Source organism: Bombus flavifrons, chromosome 9 (assembly GCF_040668555.2).
Source record: "Bombus flavifrons isolate JBK064 chromosome 9, iyBomFlav1_principal, whole genome shotgun sequence".
NCBI lineage: Eukaryota > Metazoa > Arthropoda > Insecta > Hymenoptera > Apidae > Bombus > Bombus flavifrons.
In genome coordinates, this window is record NC_138450.1 from 7,862,473 (window position 1) to 7,881,488 (window position 19,016).

A 19,016-nucleotide genomic window follows, 5' to 3' on the forward strand; every position below is an offset into this window, starting at 1 on the left:
ATCACTGATAAGTTGGATTTATTAACTTTTAACGGCTGATCGCATGGATTCTCGATTTTTTAAATTGTTACCCGGTTATTTTTAATTTTCGCCTTGTCAAGATTTCCAATTAAGCTTGTGCATTGAATTATTAAGATGCAAATTTGAAATTTTTCGTGATATTAACGAAAAAATGCCACTGCTTCATTTTTTTTTTCAAGAGCGAATATAAAAATAAGCGATATATAGAAATATATTCCCATATATTTATGATTTTTACTTTGTCATTAATATTTCCGGAATGTCGTTGCACACTTGTCCGCTATTCGAAAGCGTTAGAATAATTCACCGTTTTGTCCCTCATCCCCTACCCTTCAAACAACAAATGCGCCACGTCGATAAAATATCGACATTTTGTGTTTTACACAGAGGTAAAATGCACAAGTAATCGTGCAGCTGCACTTTCATATCGAATAATAAACGTCAGCCGGTGGAACCATTGGCCACGTAATACGACGTAACTAACCTTTAGCCGAGTAAAAAATTACGAACCTTAAAAGACGAAACACGTCTGCAAATACGTCGTTTACTCTTGTTTCTCTCCCAGACAGTTTACCGCGAGACGAGAAATAATTGAAAGGCGAATTTTAAGCTGATACAGAGAAGCCAAATTTGTACGTCAACTGTAATTTCTCCATTCGAATTACGATTCTTCGAATCGCTCGAACGAATAGCTACGACCGCCGTAAATGCGAGTTATTTAATCAAAGTATTTTTAGCAAAATTAAATTGCTGTTGGCATACTTCGATTATTATCCTTTAACATAATGAATATCCATAATGTCTTCGCCTCTCTTTCGAATGTCTATAATACGATATTTTATATGAAAATTTTGCCTTTACAAAGAAAGAAGGTTTGATCGTTCATTATAAATATTCAATAATTATGTATGCAGATTAAAATTTATGGCATTCACTTCGATATTCGTTCATTAATTTATCAAGTGTTTTTCATTATATATGAATGGCATAGAAGCTGTAGCGATTAACTTCGTAAATTGAAACATACAGAAAAGTGACCATGTTATAAAGAATCATTTTTTATCATTCTCTTTGATATGACAATTTATGCGAACGTCGATAAAGCAATGATAAAATAATCGAAATGCTCCAATAAATTACAGAAGACTTTCCTTAACACCAACACAAATTTCTTCACGCTTCGAATTTTAAAATACATCATATTATGTAAAAGATAAAATTTCCTATTTAAGAAGTAGTATAAAATAATAAGATTCAGGTGATCGTACGTACAAAACGTCTATAAAACAAATCATCAAATTCTGCAATATTTTATGTATAATACTCGCAGTTGTCCAACCTTAAGATTAGGCTGACGAGTCAGTTCCTTTGTGAAGGTCATACAGGACTATCGGAAGTTCTTTACCTCGAGTTTAACGGTTTAACATCAAACAAATGCTTTACAGAAGTGGATCGAGAATCAATGAGCTGGACAATGGCGGAAAGTAAAGCTCGCCGCAAAGGGACGCGAGTTCGTGGTCTCGTTATTACGTTTCGTGGTCGTCCGTGTCGGTTTGCTACGGATACTGTTGACGAAACATCGATGACTCTGGACACAATGCACCGGCCGTTACGCGCAAATAATTGCTTTTGTCAACGAGTCTGGTCTTTTAAACGTTAACAAAATACGCTTTCTAATTATTTATCGCTGTTTGACATTTTCGATTTTGCGAAAATTGAAAGTCTTCCCATCTATCGTCATTCGATGGCCCTCGATGGAATTTTGTTTCATTTCCATTTTAACTTTGTTTTACACGGTTTTTTGTTCCTGACGCTACAACCACTGACAAGTAAAATATAAGAAAGGAAAATAAAACAAAAAATAAAGAACTATTTAGACACGAATTTCATTTCCACTTTATCTTTGTTTTATACGGTTTTTTATTTTTGACGTTACAACCACTGACAAGTAAAATATAAGAAAGGAAAAAAAAAATAAAAAATAAAGAACTATTTACACACGTATATAATACCACTACTTTGAGCAGTAACGCTTCTACAAATATCGAGGGTAATTGTGTTTTAAAATTGAACTTGAAGTGGAAGATTCTTTCGAAACCTTAACAGGTTCTTAACATTTATAGCGAGTGTGTACGTTAAATGTACCTACGTTAAAATGTATCACATCGTCGTCGAGCGAACTGACACAGCAATTGAACAGCTTTCAAAGGCTCCGAAGAAAGCCATTCGACAATTAAAAAATCCTCGCGAATCGTTGCTAAACAACAAGGCATTCCGTGCGCGCGTTCGGACGAAACGCGTTCGCATCGCGAAAGCGGAAGCTCTCGTGCAAAATGCGCTTCCGAGCAACCGTCTATCCCTCTTTTTCTCTCTCTCAAGTGATTAAGCGCGTGGAAGACCGATGCACATCGAAACAAGCGAAAAGCGAGCAACGAGACAACAAAAAAAAAGGAGAGAGAGAGAGAAAAGGGAGACCTAAAAAAAGGAGGGTGGAGGGTGGAAAGGAAGAAAAACAGAGAGCGAAAAAAGAAAAGGATGGGGCGGAGAAAAAAAAGGAAAACCACGGTACGGTTGCACAAACCGCTCGCTAATAAAAGTTTCAATCGTATTTCGCTCGCGAAACGCGATAATTTCCATACAGAGCTCTCTCGTTACCCTCCAGTGACGAAGACCGGATACTTGTTACACGCAAACGACGATTAAAAGAAAAGAGAAAAAGAAAGAAAAAAAAAAGAAGCGACGCGAAGGAAGAAGGATAAAGGTGGAGAAAAAGAAGAAGCCAGTATATGGACCAGCTTGAAAGCTTTGTCGCAATAGAAGCCAGTCGTAACGGAACTTTTAATTATATTTATCTGTCGGAGATGACGCGACTCTACAGCGTGCTTTTGTCCTACAAAAACCGCGTTTTCCTCTCCTCCGCACCACCGTGTCTCTCGAGTACGCGATTCTCAATTACACGAATACATACGTGCCATTTATTTTCTCTCAGACGTAGTATCAAAAAAAGATTGAGCGAGGGTGCACATCGGAGGCGAACCTACATACGTATATTGCTCTCGCGTCGATGAAATTGTTTCAGTTACTTGTTCGAGTGATGTTTGAATGGAGTTTTGTTATTAGATTTTGATGGGATACGTGAGGATGGGTTATTAAAAGAGCTGTGAAAACTGTAAGTCACAGATTGCAGTGGAAGATTCTTGAATACAACCCGTAGCTAGTGAATTGGCATCATTAAGAACTTTTAACATCTATAGGTTTAAGAAGATACAGTTTTAAATATATTTGATTAGAATTCTCAACCTGATGCATAAAGTCCTTGCGTAACGTTAACAAGTTTGCCAGCGAAAGAAATTCAATTTTGCAGGTAAATTACACTAATTGTATGGTTATCTTACTCCATGAGAAATTATAAAATTGTAAGGAAACTTGTAACCTACAGCTCATAACTTGTCAAGTTACTGATATTAATAGTTAGTAAAATATTGCGCAAGAAGGCACTGGCTTTGTCTCGCAGATATTTCTGATACAAATTTGAAAAACAACAGAAGTTTCGTTTTATCAAAATTGTCTCCGATATCAGCGTTGAATTTTTCATTATCGATACCAGAAGATATTTCTGAGCTTCAAACGATTAAAGTACGCGTTAGAGAACCAAAAATCTCGACTTACCAACAATTTAATACTCGTAGCTATTAACAATTAAAAGAATATTATCTATTTAAACGCGTCTGTACAAAATACACCTTAAGACCATCTTCCGAAAAACTCTCTAGCAGAGACAAAAAGTGGAAAACTTTTTCCGCTCGTTGGCCACCTCCGCTCCGTAACTCCTATTCGTTTGGTTATTTCCTTGAGTTTCGTGGTAGACGTAGCGCGCAGCCCCGGACATTATTCAAATAGGAACAGACGCAATTTTTGCGCTGCTCGTGCCCAGACGATACTCATTTTTAATAACCGGTGCACTCGGACCCCTGTCACCCACTCTCCGCCGTTCTCACATGCAGCCGCGTGCACATCCGTTTGCTCGTTTCGCGTGCATACGAACGACCGTTTACACAGAAACGGAGTCGCTCGCCCCGATCCCATGAAACTTAAATTTCCTTCGAAACGGCCACGGAGTTACGTTCTCTGCTGCGAGTGACGCTTCTGAAATTCCTAAGGCAGATATATCTCTCTCATTCCTCGTTCTCTTTCACATTCTCACACTACCCTTTCGCTCTTCGCACCGTCTGTCCTCGTTTATCTTCCACGTACACCCTTTCTCTACCTTTCGCGTGTTGGTTGCTCGGTTCACGGTGAAACTGCCGGAATTACTGGCATAAACCCGCGCGTATATATCGGATAACGTAAAACTCGCGCCACGAAACAGATGTTCGTACGACGAAGGAAGAACGAGAGACAGAGAGGAGAGAGAGAAAGAGAAAAGCAGGACGAAGGTGAGTGTTAAGTGTTAACAATATGCAGATAGTTTTAAGTCGGGTTTATGACGTGGGTGTGATTTCTATGATATTTTTCACGTTTTACATCTTCAATACTCATTTTTATCAAAGTCTCGTTCTTTTCGAGAATGTCGAACTTTTGGAGGATCAACAGAGAAATCAGAGTTTCCTCCTGTACACGTACAAATTCGCAAGGTCCTGAGTCCTATGGGAGAAATTACTGCCGTTTACTTTGGATTCTCTTTAACTCGACTCACGTGTACGTCGTTTCAATATCGCGAATTTATTCGTGCGCGTTGCCAATGTTTTAGAAACTAAGTAATTCTGCATTGGCCGGTACTCAACTAACTGTCTACGCTTGTCATGCCTTTCTTTTGATTTCATGGCCGAACCATACTCGAGGAACGTGACTTTAGTTCATTATTGCGTGCTTGTGTTAATGGAAATTGCATAGCGGCTGCCAAAACCAAACATACCAACTTTGTGCGCCAGTCAACGCGTTAATCGTGATACAGTACCAACCATCTTCGTAATAATTTGCATAATCTCGCGTTACGCTAACCGACTTTGTTCTAGTCACGCAACTTTTACTAACAATACACACTAACTTCTCTTGGTTCCTGCTGTTTTAAAAGTCACGAAGACCGAGTTACTCGTAACGTAACATCGATGCTTGTGCAACAAACGTAAAATAGAAAGAGGTGGATAAACGCGAAGGACAAAGAGGACGAAGGAAGGAGGCGAGAAGGTTGGCGTTATGAATTTGGCGTTTAAAACTTCGCTACGGCCGCGCCACCCTCTGCCATGCTCCAACCCCTCCGCGTTGCACCCTGTACACACGCGATCCGCGAGCAGTGCCGCGAAATGGCGGCTGTTCATTCTCGACCGCGGCATAGATAGCTCTCCTCTTTGCATGCGTATCAGTGTGCGTGTGTTTTCACCGTACGTGCGCGCTGGCCAAACGGAGAAACACGAAGGATCGGATGGATGGGCGTGAAGGGGACAGAAAGAGAAAGGGGATGGAGGTGTGCGTTATTGAAATTTCGAAATCGATAGCCGATGACGCCTCCGGTACAATCGATGCAGCCTCCTGCCACGTGTAAGGGGTTTCTCCGGGTTGTTCCGAGGATTTTTTCCATTCGACTGAAGGGCTCCTGGCTATTGGAAAGGCTTTGGAGAATTTGAGGGTGAGCGCGACTTTGCAAAGCATGCAGCAGTTCGCGGATGAAACAGAATTGCGTACCGACGTCGAGACTGGCTTAGGTCGAGGAATCTGCGCGTACATGGTCGTTCATAAACATTAGGACACTTACTGGTTACATCGGGCAAGCGTAGGAAATTTTTATTCGTTTAGAATTTTATGTTATAAGATACACATGTTGCGAATGGAATAATAACTTTAGGATAGGATGATTAGAATATGGAGAGAGAAGTAGCAGTTGACCCACTTACGAATCTCAGTGTACTATTCTTTTTTGTAATTTACGTGTTCTGTTTTACATGTGCTTTTTCATCGATATCTTCGATCAGCAATTTCTGATCATTTACCTATCTGTGAGAATTCACGAGGATTAAGAAAATTCTGCTATATAAATACATTTTATAATTATATATAAACATAGAAATTCTGTTGTATAAATACAAAGGTTTCAACCTTCCCACTAAAAGCAGAAGCTCGTACAGAAAAGAAACAAATCTTTCCACGCCTCTCACACGTGTTTCACCGTTTCCCGACTTCATCGCAATTTCCCGCAACTCGCTATTTACTACTTCTATGCACGGTATACTAACTCAAAAACCTCGAAACGCACGAACCGTTCCGCGCTACCTTCAACTGAATTCTCGCTGGCATATCCAACCCTATTTCACAACCTCTAAAGAACGCTAGAAAAAATAAAAAGCAAAAGGAAAGAGCAAGAAGAAGAACCAAGAAAAATGAAAAGAAGGAAAAATAAAAGCAAAAGTTCGCCTTTTCACATCGATTAAACCCCTCCAATCTGATTCTCAAGAATTAATCGCGTTATTGTGCGGATGTCAAGCGCATAAAGCTGCTATTTGAACTGCATCGCGTTACTTGTCGACGATTAGCTGCACGAGAGCGCGAGAATTTTCGTAGGCCTGGCAGTGCGCGCCTTGTTCATTTGCTCGAACAGAGGCTAAAGGGGAGAAAGGAAAGAAGAAATCCACGAAGAACTGCAGGCATCGTCGGCCTACGGTAATTGAAACCCAAACACCTTTGCCATCCAACTATCTCTAACTCTGTTCTATCTTTTCTCTCTCTTCTTTTTCTCACTTACCTCTTTCTTTTTCCATTTCACGCTTTCTTTTCCGTTGTCCCTTTCATCCTCCACCACGATCGAGAAACAGAGAAAAAGAGAGAGAGAGGGAGAGAGAAAGATCGACGCAGCTTCCCCCGATTTATCAACCCTCCGCGATTTGAAATCGATCGCACAGCGACAAAACCTCGTCTCTTCTCGCGTTCTCCTTTCGTTCGAGACGAGGTCACGAAGCTCTCGAAAAATAGTAAAAGAGCGTCATTACACGTCTAGCGCGCAGGGACGACGATTCTTTCGTTTGCTAGGACTGGAAAATCGCTCGAAACGACGACGAAGGAGGAGTGAGCGAATCGGTAGTGCCAACAGCGACGCGTTCCCATAGAAATAAACGCTGTACCGTTGTTAATGACCTGCTATTATTGTCTTGGTTTTCGCGCTGTGCACTCGTGCCTGCAGTCCAATCAGCGCCGGGTTTATTGGCTTTTAATTGATTACAAATGACGGTTTGATTGGTCCTCTCTCTGTCTCTCCCGTCCTCACTTGGAATTCGCGTTCGCCACGTTCTCTCCTCCTCTGTCTCGAAATCCTTGTGTTCGGTTCTCGCATCGCGTGAATTTCTCCAACGATCGTGTGCGCTCGCTTGCTTGCTCGTTTCGTGTGTTCAACCCTCGTTTTCTTCGTTTCTCAGTGGCTGGGATTATCCTGGCTAATACTTTGTTGGTTGCACCGTGTACACCGGTGAAATTGGCGCGGTACATAGTGCGTGATCGGCAAACGTTGGGGTTGCTGGTTGTGGGTTTTCGTGCTACAGGAAAGGAGTGAAGAGATTGAGGACTTTGGGGTAGGTGATGGATGGCGTCGTGGAATTATCAGGTTGTTTTTAGACGAACGAGATTCGCGTATCGTATAATCAAGCGTTTAAATGTTCTTGTGATTCTTCGTGATCTCATATACTTGTACTAAGTGAGTCGTTCGTTGGTCATATCGATCGACTGTATAAATTGAAAATGGAGAAAACTGATGTTACAAACGCTATTCTTTCTTTTTCTTTATTTACCTTGGAATTTACATTTATTTATTCCATTTGCTCGTAACAAGTAGACTTATACAAGTAATCGTCCGTTTCTTGAAAATCCAACACTAATTGCATTACGTAGGTAACGAAATTGAGAAACTTACAAAACCCGCAGTTGATCGATTTGACTACTACGATGTCCAGGTATCTTGTCATTTCTACATGTATTCTTAGATTTGTTTCCCACTGTACCAAGCTAATCAACGATAGCTAAGTTAATGGAGTTTCAAAATCTTCTATACGAGGAAAGTATCCTCGAGCATTCGAATACTCGAGCCTGTGTATTCATAAGAAATTTCTACAAGTGTCCCATACTTTCCTGAGCTACTGTATCTGTTCTCCATGTTTCCTCTGCCTATCCTCAAGCAAGCAATCGTTCGATTACCACACGTTATTTCGCGGGAGATAAAAGTAAACGCAAAGAGTTCAGTGGACAGCTGATATCCGATATTAAAAAGCTACCTTTCACTCGCGGCAATAATTTGAGTAAAAACCACGGAAACTCTTTTACAGTGGGAAAATCGCGCGAGTTGCACGCAGCGAGAAAGAGAGAAAGGGAGGGGTGGTTAGGGGTGCTTTTATGGGATTGCGTGTCGTTAGGATTCTACGTGCTATATCCGTCCGGTTTTGCCATCCGCTAATTACGATTTAACCCTTTGGCCGTTGTTGAGCGGCTGTCTCTCTCACAAAGCTAAAATTTACAATTCCGTTAATGCGACGCATTAAGCCGGAATCAATTATTCGAGTGATTTTATATTATATTTGATCGTGCCGGTTCTTTTCGCAAAGGGAATATATATCGAATAGATATTCCACTGACCAGCTTAAAAATACCCGCTGCATGTACGATATTCCATTTGAGATGCGATTATCGGGTTGCTTTTCAATGTTTCTCGAATGTACCGAATCTTGAACTTTTTTTTTATGGAAATCTTCCCAATGGAATTTTATTTTAATTCTTTTTTCTGTTCTGGTCAAATGAAAATTTAACGAGACGCGAAAATTTTAGAGAATACTTTTAACAGTGTTTTTTTTTTTGTCGAGATCTCTTTTGTGGGGTTTTATTTAAATTTTATGATTCTCGGTGGAATGGAAGAGATATTTTAGAGAGTTTTTGTCGTTGTTGAGTTTCTTCCTTCGGCAGAATTTTTTTTACAATTTTTACTAAGACTAGTTGATACATTAACGAGTACTTTTTCCACAGTTGACAACGAGATGAAAAGTACACAAGGTTAAATTATCGATGACATCTTTCCGAGATATATTTTGTGCATTGCTAAGCGACTATTGACAATCTTTTTGTCTTATTATTGGGAAATTATAGCGTAGGCATCGTTAGCTGAGCTATAAATCTTCTATCAAAAATCAATAATAGAACCTTTAGTATAGTTTTGGTATTTCATAACAATTGATAAATTGTATCGTCATCTTGACGCGTGACTATGATCACTATACAACATTTATTGTACACTTTGTATATTGCTAAACGACTATTGACAATCCTTTTGTCTTATTATTGGAAAATTATAGCGTAGGCATCGTTAGCTAAGCTATAAATCTTCTATCAAAAATCAATAATAGAACTTTTAGTATAATTTTGGTATTCCATAACAATTGATAAATTGTATCGTCATCTTGACGCGTGACTATGATCACTATACAACATTTATTGTACACTTTGTATATTGCTAAACGACTATTGACAATGCTTTTGTCTTATTATTGGGAAATTATAGCGTAGGCATCGTTAGCTAAGCTATAAATCTTCTATCAAAAATCAATAATAGAACTTTTAGTATAATTTTGGTATTCCATAACAATTGATAAATTGTATCGTCATCTTGACGCGTGACTATGATCACTATACAACATTTATTGCGTATTATAATCTACCAGTAAAAATGTCAATGTTTTATCATTTATTGCACTCTATTCGTAATACATTAACCTAAGAAAATTTGCTGCACTTTGCTGAGATACTCCGATGCTGCAATGATTAAGATGACGATTAAGGGCGCGTGGTGGTCTTAACAGCAACCATCCGCTGGGACAGAACTGACGCAGAGCAATTTCACTCGTCACGACCCAGCTACTCGTATCAATTAACTTTTCGAAGCGAACTCCTCCTACGATTATCTCTTTGCTACATAATTCACCGGCTATTTACCGGCTCGTATCCTCGAATTACGAAGCTTGTGGCCAGACATCATTTTCTGCCTCGTTTTGCACGTGTTATGTCTCGAGGCAGTTTCAGAAGTTTTCTCGACGCCTGCTTGCTAACCGTACGTTCCATCTACCGAAATCGTAGCGTCTCAACGTTTGATGACTGAAACGTTCCACTGATTGGTTAATACGAGTCTTCTTTTACACCGCTTCTCTGTTATTTAAGAAGCGTGATTCCATTCTAACGTCCGTGAATAGTGTTTCTGGAAGAACCTGAAATCTCCGGTTAACGCGAATTCGTTAGTTTCCAGCTGCTATTGCTATTAATAGACGTGATTTTATATTGGATGATCGATAGTAGATTTAAATAGGAAGACTCTGAAGATTGTATTCTCTGTTTTCCTTTGCTTGGAATTTCTTGTTCTATTATCGGCGAGATGAAATGATCTTTTCAAGACCTGGAAGCTTCAGAACGAGAAGCATTTAATCTTTATTAGACATTGTGATAGTTTATTGAACTAGGCTTCCAAGCAACAGGTAATATTAATCAGCGAATTATCGTGGAATATATACAATATTGAACAAGGCTGTGTAAAGAGATTATTCGTATCTTCGATCTTTAATATCAGTGATAAGAGTGCAATGAAAAAATACTGATATATATTATGAAACACTAAGTATGTGCCATACAGATTAATACAGGTTGTCATTAAGTTCATAGAAGAATAATCAGAAACAATTTTCAACATGCAAATCTTCTTCTTATCAATATTTAAAAAATACGTAAAGTATTTACATATCTCTCGATATGAAGATTCTCTTCATTATGAATCGCCTCATTAAGAATCATCTCTTAAATCACTCTGAGAGACTACTCCAACGGAAAAGAAGATTACGCACTTGGAATAAACCAAGCCAAAAGTATGAATCGTAAAAGGCAAAAACTATTTCCCGTTATATCCAGTCAATGGTCCAAACTTTCATCAAAATAATTATCCATCCTTGTTGGAATTACATATTTGCACTTTCTAAATACCAACGTCAACAGTTGTCTCCGTGTTCGCTGATCTTTTACGGAGAGACACTCGCGTGTAATTCGCAGGTATTTCTTTAGAATTCATAACCGTGACATATTAGGCTGGTCGTGGTTGACCTTCTCTATGGAAAGTTTAGCAATTCCACCTTTCTCACGATTCACCGTCGCAGAAGCAACTCACTATGCGATTACTATACATGAAACTCTGATTAGGCAAGAGGGTTATGCGTCTGCTCCAGGCTGGCATCAGTCAAATGCGTACTAATTATACTAACGAACTTAACAGATAACAAATTACGTTCAAAGCGCAATTATTATACATACCGGTAATCACGCAATCGTCTCCTTCGCTGATTGTTTTATTTTTATAAATGTAGAGTAACAAATCGCTAGAAATCTTTGGATTGTGCCATTGTGGCTTTCTGAATGACAGCGACGATATATTGGATTATTTATTGAGTTAAGTTTAAAAAAATACAGGCTCTTATCGTCGAAGTTTGACGAAATTAAAGTAGACAGGTAACTTCGTAGAAAAAGATATAAAATTATCGTAAATTCATCGATCAGCGGGTTTCATTTCCATCTAATATGCGAAAATAAATAATCATATTATTGCTGGAATGGCGATATCGTGTTTGAAAATTTCAATCAAATGATAGTGGATTTATCGAGGATTCTCTGGTAAAGATCTTTTGCTTTTTGTCTTTCCAATAGTAGTATTTTTAATTGGATTTCTATGTTTATGGTAGTTTATTATACGTATAAGTGTCTAGGAATCCAGTTAATTATCTTCCTTAGATTTTCGTTTTCAAGATCATTCGATATTCTATGTGTTTGAGATACAATCTTCAATTAAAATTTATAATCGTGGCTGCCAGGTTGGTTTCAATAATATCTTCGACTAAAATTGATTCTGTAAATGATTTTACTGTTACGTGCGCCATTAACTGATAATATTGATGTAGAATTAAATTTCACGATGTTGGAAGTGTAATATTTTATGAGTCAGTTATTAATTGATAACGCAGTGTCAATAGAACGGCAATTATCAGCATAAATTTATGGAAGGTTTTGCGTATGTGGAACCATTTGTTCGTTGTTTTTGCAGCAATAGTGTTTTCGATTGGGATTCTATTTTATAAATGACCGATAATCAAATCGTCTTTGTCATGTGGATTATTGAGTGACGATGACAATATAATGTTGCATTTAGTGGAAGTATGTTATGAATAAATTATTGATTGATGATGCAATATAAGCTTAATGGAAATTGTCACCATGTATTTCCTACATTCAATATTACTTATTTCCCTGGAATCGAATCATTTTCGATGGATTTGACAAAATGGTTTCATTCCTGTAATATCGGAAAACATTCACAAACAAATTTAGTGTAATCGTACATTTAAAAAATCGTATTCTTCTTACAAAGGAATTGAAGGATATCTGAATATTTTTTCCGTTTTTCTTCTTTTGTATTTTGTATTTGTAATTGTAATTTCAGAATTTTATTTCGTACAGCTTCTATTTTTCGTATAACGCAACCACGTGGTGTAACAAGAACAAGAACGTAAATCCACGAACCTTAAATTCACTTTAAAGAAACTACAAAATTCTAATGCGCAATAATCAGAGGAAAGCTCACCTATCGTGACGAAGATTGTTTCTTCTAATTGTAGCTCCGTATAACTTTATCATCAGAAAGTAGATTTCGCTGGAACCCAGTTAAAACAAATGCTTGGCCATATATTACATGGTAGATGAAACGATTGCAACAGAGACCTTAAATCAAGGTTATTTATCGCGAAATAAATAGCTCAACTAATAATTACCTGCATAAATTGAAGCACTGCTAATTGTTACCTTGAGTAGAATGTTTCAAGAGAAATCGATTTTACTTAATGAGGCACATCAAGTACTTCCGACTATTTCCTTTGTGAATTTTCTCGTTCTTTGAAGATTTCAAAGAAGAACTTCATTTTAATTACGAGTCTTTTTTTTGATTACAGTATACTTGCTTCATTATTTTTTTTTCTCTTCTTTCTATTCTTCTCTTCTTACAGTTTAACTTATTACGCAAAGCAGATTGTTCGCATTTGTAAATGCTAAATAAATTAATCTCTCGCAATTAAATTTTCAATCCCAACGTTGTTAGTGGTAGTCATAGGTAACACAGTACGATTTGAGTTGGATTTAGAATAATTTATGTAGTTTCAACGTTATACACGTACTTTAATACAATTAGTATCTGTTAATATCCAATTTCATGTAAAATATAGAACAAGTAACAAATTTGTGTAAATATTTTTAAATTAATCTAATATATTCTAACTTAAACTGTACTAATTATCCATAATCCAAAAATATCAATGGAAGGTCAATTTTGAACTACGCTTTCTAGGAAAATTTTTTTTTTACTTAAAATGATCAAAAATAGTACATTAAGTGCTCAACGGCATTGTTATTAAATAACATAATCACTAGAATTATTCTATCCAAGAGAGTGGCTGGAAAACTCCTTTTCCTCGCGATGTAAGATAAAGCACGTAGAATTTCTAAGAGCGTGCGATTGACGGCTGAAAGGTTCTCAAAGTGAAAATCCAGGAAATAATAAGAAATACAAATTAAACAATTTTTTATATAAATTTTTATAAATCCCACTATGTTTGTCAAAGGTAGAGACTATTATAAAAATATTCCTGATTCCCCAATAAAACTGTTGAAATTTTCACTTCAGTCATACTTTGCTATGTTCATTAACAACACTCACTGCTTTAATAACATGTTATTACGAAACATCTCATTACATTCAGCATTCCGTCCACCAGACACACGATAAACTAATTTCCACTTTAACCACCAGGAAAGATAATTCAATCGCGTGTAGTCTCATCAGAAATGCTGATACCTTTAATAACATACTGTCGTTAAATTCTGTTCGTTACGGAAAATTCAATTTACAATATTCTTCTATTTTAGTTCTATATCTGTCTTACCTGTTTTCGCCTGAAATTATACGATCGAGATTAATTATACCTGGTAATAAACTCGGCAGTATTGTGTAAATACATCTACAAGTACAGTAAACTCGGAAAGTTTCTGAAACTATTGTTGCTATGTAAATTCTCGTAAGATGAAAAAATATTTTTAGAAAATCAAATATAATCGCAAATAATTTGAAAAGTGGTCGATTCGTCGAAATGTTACGTTAGAAGTTATTACGTACTTTCTTCTTGATTTCTCCACCGAAATGAATTTTTTCACTTACTATCGACGATTTCTTTGAGTTTAATCCCGTGGCAATTTTAAACGTTACGGTGTACTGGTTGCACGTAATGTACAGCCTTCTGTTCAACGCCAGTCAACGTCTGCCAACATCGACCGATAGTTCTCTTAAAAACTCCAATATACCACCATACCACACTCGCTAAAAATAACAATTACACAACAAATTAGAACTCAAACATCGCTGCACAATTGGTGCAACTAGCCCCAGCCACACGAACCTCTGTAACATCTGATCTCAGAAGTAGCGCGTTTTCCTGTGCACTCCACAAAATGCGTCACGGTTATCGAAACTTTAGACACACACGGATAGCATAATTATAAAAACACACACGACAGATGAAAAGTCAAACAGCCAACTAGGTCTAACTACGCGAAGCTTCACGTGCAGCACGTCTGATCTCAAAGCCAACGAGTATTTCTATGCGCTCGGCAACATGCGCCACGGTTATCGAAACTTCGGATACACGCGGATAGCGTAATTATAAAAACAACAACACGAAACAGATCAAAAGTCAAACACCCAACTAGGTCTAACTACGCAAACATACTCTACACACAACGCCTGATCTCAAAATCAACGAGTATTTCTATGCCCTGCACAAAATGCGCCACAGTCATCCGAACGACGATCACACGTGGATAGCGTAATTATCCGAACGAACGAAACTCAGCGAAAAGGGGTTGGCTAGTTGGTGGTTACAACGAACACAAACGAGAGAGACAATGCGATAGAGCGCAGGGCCGGTGAACGATGTGTTCGCAGCCACTTGTGGCGCATGGAACAGGCACGTGAGCGGGTGCAGGAGTCGCGTGTTGCATTCTATAGCGAGAAATGGGGTGAAGTGCGCGATTACACGAGTCGTGGCTATATAGAGGCCCGAAAGCGTGCTGCCAGCTCGCCAAGCAACAGTGTGCTCTCTCTCGTTCTCTTCCTGTCCTGTCTATACACCGGAACAGCCGTTTCCATCCGCGCGCGCGGCCACTTGCCTCGAAACTTTTCCCTTCTTTCCAGACGAGCACGTATTTATCTTTGTTCCTGCTGATTAAGAACATGAAAGAACTTCAAGGGCGGATACTTGACCGGTGCTTTTCAGAGATCGTGCATAATTTGTGCTACAGTGATTATTTCTTTTTTTGCGGGTAAATGACTGGTGATGGAGGCCAGGTGTGAATCTTAACAGTAATCGAAGAATTTGGAATTTTTTGCATTGGCAGAATTATTCGTTGTTTTAGTAAATGGTTTGTGAATTTATATTTAATGATTTTAAACTTTCGTTTGTTTATAAGCATAAATTACTATGATTTCTCGGCACGTTGTATTTTAAATATATAAGTAGTAACTAATTACCTGAGAATAATTTTCTCGATAATGGTGAAAAAATCTGTGAGAGAAATCTATAGGGAATTTGAAATTGTCTCGTCTGGTTAATAAGGTCGAATCTACTTGAAGATGCCTCCTTTCGAGCGATCTAAATTGATCGTAGTTCGTATTTCTGTTCAACATTATTAGTCATTACAAGTCTCAGTCTACTCCTGTGTTATTATATCTAATTAATATAACATACTACGTATTTAAATAACATATAATAATTCATAAAAAATGCTTATATTCAAAACATGCAATAGAAATAAATTTATGAAAAATGTATATATAAAATTTACAACCAGACTTTTAAGTCTCTATTTAATATACACGTAGACTACTATCGTATCTAAAATTTTGAAATCTTCGAAAATTGATAAAGGAGAATCGCTGAAAACTGTGGATCTAACAAATTATTGAACCATACACATGATTTCATACATGCGAACACATGTGCAGGTACAATCCACGGAGATGATTATAGTGAGGATAATGTTAATTTAATAAAGTTATGAGAGGAGAGCAGCACATTCATTCGGCTGCAATTTTGCGCATAGGTGGTGCACGTCATATTGTATTAAATGCATAGGACACGTTGCTAAAAGTTTCATGAGAAATGCGTGTTTAAAGGTTTCCATTCCGCATATGCTGTACTCGTAACTGCCATTAACTTTCCCATTTTTACCGAATAAAACAAATTCATTGGGAAACCAGCGGTAGACGCGTTTCACCTTTGATTTTCATCTGGGTCCCATAAGTCAACAATTTCAAACGAGAATATTGCCTACTAGTTTTTCAGGTTTGTCTAACATTCCATAAAATTCTTCGCAATGAGAAACAGAAATTTAAAAATATGAATTTGCGAAAACATTCACAGGCTAATAATATTCATCTTGAATTTCCAAGCGGTGGGAGAAAATTCGATGGTAGAGGAACGAACGAGAATTATTCGCTATATAATGCAATTAATCGTATCGCTATATCAGCAAACTTACTCACTGACGCGTTACATCGTCGCGAACCAGCACGATGATCCGCTCACTACGCGAAATTGTGAAATTTGCGGCGGATTATAACGTAGGGCTGCGGGGGTTTGGTGAATTTACGATTAACGGGAATACGAAATGACAGTCGTTAGCCCTTTGATTAATATTGAATCTACAGGATATTGTAAATAATTGCACATAGTCGATTAACAACGCGTTCAAACGTACAAACGCGAGCGCTCCAAAAACCGGCCGCGTCGGGACTCGATTATGAATGCTGCAGGCTACGCCGTGAAACGTGGCTCGTCATTGCTCGAGTTAACTGCAATAGAAGTAGTTGACCCGAGGCTCTTGTCGCAAATCGGCGTGTTCGAGCTTCAGGAAATAATAGTCGTTCCTATTCGAGGTTAATCGTGTTAATTTCAGTCCTTTCAAATTGTATATTCACGGAGCTCTTGTAAAGTAATGTTCTTTTAAGTTAGTTTCTTTAGTTTCTAAGGGAGGAAGAATTAAAAGTTCGTTTTCTTCTTATTTCTTATTGACGTTTTCTAAATTTCATTTGTTATATCACCGTATTACGAAAATTAATTTCATACCGTGTAATTATTTTGTCTAGCGATAGTCATCATCAATTGTCTCTGAGAGGAGACGGAAGTTTTATTTATTTCACTTTAGAAGCTGCAGCGTTTAACAATCTTCAATGTATTTAAAAGATCTTAATGAAGGAATACGTCAGTTGCAGTTATATTATTCTAAATTTGAATATAAACAAAGAAAATTTCATTATATAATAAATTGTTTAGTATAGTATGTGCCTCCGATATTTTAATTTTAATAAAGGAATTTCATTAGAAGATTTTGAAAATAAAATAAACTTGAGTGTTATATTTGCCACACTGTCATATTGTCATACTGAATCAATGGAGAAATGTCACTCAAAAACTATCCTAATATTCTGCCAAAAGAAATCATTCTTCCTCTAAATCTTAACTGTACAAAATCCGTGCAAACTTGAACAATTAGAAATCCAAATGGAATTTAATCGAGCGCATCCAAGCGATTTCACGTGTCAGGCGGAAACGATTCTAAAAATCCTCGGAAAAGCCACGCTGTTGCTCGCTGTTGCGTCACATGCAAACATAATTATCCCCTAAAACTGCAGCAACTAAACAGAAATCCAAATTGAATCTAATCGGGCGGACCGAAGCAACTCTGTTCGTCTCTTCAGCCGGTCTCCGAGATATTTGCCGTGACCAGATCGTGTCGACGTTATCCTCGCCAAACAAACGTGCCACGTGGAAAGTGGAAAGACGGGAGAGAGCAAACCCGGCGAAACTTGAGAAACAGAGACGAAAGAGAGCGAAACGTGTGTTTGGCGGTGAAGAGGATCGAGTCGCGATGTGAACGAGATAGAAACGAGGATAAAACGTAGCCACACGCTCCAGGCTGAACGTTGGGCGGTTGCAACGAAAAGGGGCTATATCCGCGCGTAGGATTGGGGAGATGGAAACTCGCGCGGGGGTAGCCAGGGGTCGATTTGACATGGGGCTCCATATAATCAACCAGCTAGCGTATTTATGGTCGAGAGCCACCCACTATACTTGGTGTGTACCCATTCCTCATTTCTGCGTCCTGCTCGACACACAGGGCTATTAAATTTGGAAACTCTATATTCCTGGTTGCATGCATATACACTGTACACATGTACTGCGTGTATGCATGCACCGGCTCGAACCTACTGCGTTTTATAAGCGCATCAAAGTTAATGGCGGAGGCGCTCCCTGCAATTCCGTCTAAAGCGCATCCCCTGTTCTCCGTTTCCAACATCCCTCTACCTGTGTCGAAACACGGCGGCCGGGGGAGGGTGGTTTTTAATACGTGTGCCCCTGCTCGCGTGTATCACCGATGTGAAGATAAATTCGGCAGTTGGATGCAAAAGCTGGCGTAAACGTGCTGCGTTATAGGGTTGCTTGTAACTTGCAACGTATTAGGACGTTTATGGGAGCTGTATAGCGTATGGCGAGTGGTTGTCTGTAGTAGTGAGCCTTCATGCACGAGTGTTTTATGCAGACAAGTGGAGGCTAGAGAACACAAACGTGGATCGATGTGTGCGTGCTTTTTGTCTGGCTTAGGTTTGTACTTATGCTGCGCGAATCCACAGAATAGGAACGAGAGATCTGTTAATATCAATTACACACTTTATGGTGTAGTCCGTACGTACGTTGTAACATTTGTCTATTTTTTAAATCGACAGCGTAATCTATAGTAACTGACGATCGATTGATAACTAAACTGTGGATGTTTATACTATGCACATTTATGGATTTGAAAGGAGAAAATGCAATAATGGAATGGATAAATACGTATGA

General features: G+C 38.3%; 1 protein-coding gene and 2 long non-coding RNA genes across 5 annotated transcripts in view; 2 read left to right on the top strand and 1 right to left on the bottom strand.

Moving 5' to 3' along the window:
• The window catches only part of qin (tudor domain-containing protein qin), a 316,271-nt gene that overhangs the window by 95,877 nt on the left and 201,378 nt on the right, over nucleotides 1-19,016 (top strand). The window lies entirely within an intron of this gene.
• The window catches only part of LOC138183582 (uncharacterized), a 207,550-nt gene that overhangs the window by 23,403 nt on the left and 165,131 nt on the right, over nucleotides 1-19,016 (top strand). The gene's annotated exons all lie outside the window — the stretch shown is intronic.
• LOC138183577 (uncharacterized) lies at nucleotides 12,592-17,283 on the bottom strand. Of its 3 annotated transcripts, none has more exons than XR_011174078.1 (5): nucleotides 16,657-17,283; nucleotides 14,517-14,559; nucleotides 14,007-14,437; nucleotides 13,694-13,918; nucleotides 12,592-13,586 (listed from the first exon to the last, which is right to left on the bottom strand). It is a non-coding gene; the product is annotated as an uncharacterized LOC138183577 (long non-coding RNA). The 3 variants fall into 3 exon arrangements; XR_011174077.1 differs by having other exon boundaries at nucleotides 14,007-14,081; nucleotides 14,233-14,437; nucleotides 14,517-17,283; XR_011174076.1 differs by having other exon boundaries at nucleotides 14,517-17,283.